The sequence below is a fragment of the Cynara cardunculus genome (genome assembly GCF_001531365.2).
Source record: "Cynara cardunculus var. scolymus isolate 2C chromosome LG 4, CcrdV1, whole genome shotgun sequence".
Taxonomy (NCBI): domain Eukaryota; kingdom Viridiplantae; phylum Streptophyta; class Magnoliopsida; order Asterales; family Asteraceae; genus Cynara; species Cynara cardunculus.
The window spans coordinates 2,594,285-2,595,597 of record NC_037531.1 but is presented as its reverse complement, the minus strand read 5'-3'; positions in this window follow the sequence as shown (position 1 = coordinate 2,595,597).

The following is a 1,313-nucleotide window of genomic DNA, read 5'->3' as shown; positions in this document are numbered from 1 at the left end:
ATCAACGGATAAATTAGGAAATTAATAATTATGGTAGTTTGAGTTAAAATTATAATTAGAGGGCATTTTAGGTATTTTTAAAAAACTCTTCTCTTATCTCTTCTCTCTTCTCTCTCATCTCTCATCTCTCTGACGTCCAATCTCCGGTGAACAAAAATTCGGTAGGTACCAAGTAATCACAAAGATATATAACGTGATACCCATTGTGATATACAGTGGTACTCAAATGGTATCACTGTATATCACAATGGGTATCACAGTATATCACAATGGGTATCACATTGTGTATCTTTGTGATTACTTGGTACCAGCCGGATTTTTTTTCACTGGAGGCCGGTGATTGGAGGTCGGAGAGATGAGGGAGGAGTGTGAAGAGAGGAGAGAGAAGAGAGAAGAGAGGAGAGAGGAGTTTTTTAAAAATACCTAAAATGCCCTCTAATTATAATTTTAATTCAAATTACCATAATTATCAATTTCCTAATTTATCCGTTGATTTGTGATTGAGATTGGATCTCACAGTTACCACAAACTAATTAGTTCTCTCTTGAATGGGCCCCTATATGAGGGCTTAATCAGATGAGAACTGATTAGTTTGTGGTAACTGTAAGATCCAATCTCAACCACAAATCAACGGATAAATTAGAAAATTAATAATTATGGTAGTTTGAGTTAAAATTATAATTAGAGGGCATTTTAGGTATTTTTAAAAAACTCTTCTCTTCTCTCTTCTCTCTTCTCTCTTCTCTCTCATCTCTCATCTCTCTGACTTCCAATCTCCGATGAACAAAAATTCGGCAGGTACCAAGTAATCACGAAGACACATAACGTGATACCCATTGTGATATACAGTGGTACTCAAATGGTATCACTGTATATCACAATGGGTCTCGCAGTATATCACAATGGGTATCACATTGTGTATYTTTGTGATTACTTGGTACCTGCCGGATTTTTTTTCACTGGAGGCTGGAGATTGGAGGTCGGAGAGATGAGAGAGGAGTGTGAAGAGAGGAAAGAGAAGAGTGGAGAGAGGAGTTTTTTAAAAATAACTAAAATGCCCTCTAATTATAATTTTAATTCAAACTACCATAATTATCAATTTCGTAATTTATCCGTTGATTTGTGGTTGAGATTGGATCTCACAGTTACCACAAACTAATCAGTTCTCTCTTGAATGGGCCCCTATATAAGGGCTTAATCAAATGAGAACTGATTAGTTTGTGTTAACTGTAAGATCCAATCTCAATCACAAATCAACGGATAAATTAGGAAATTAATAATTATGGTAGTTTGAGTTAAAATTATAATTAGAG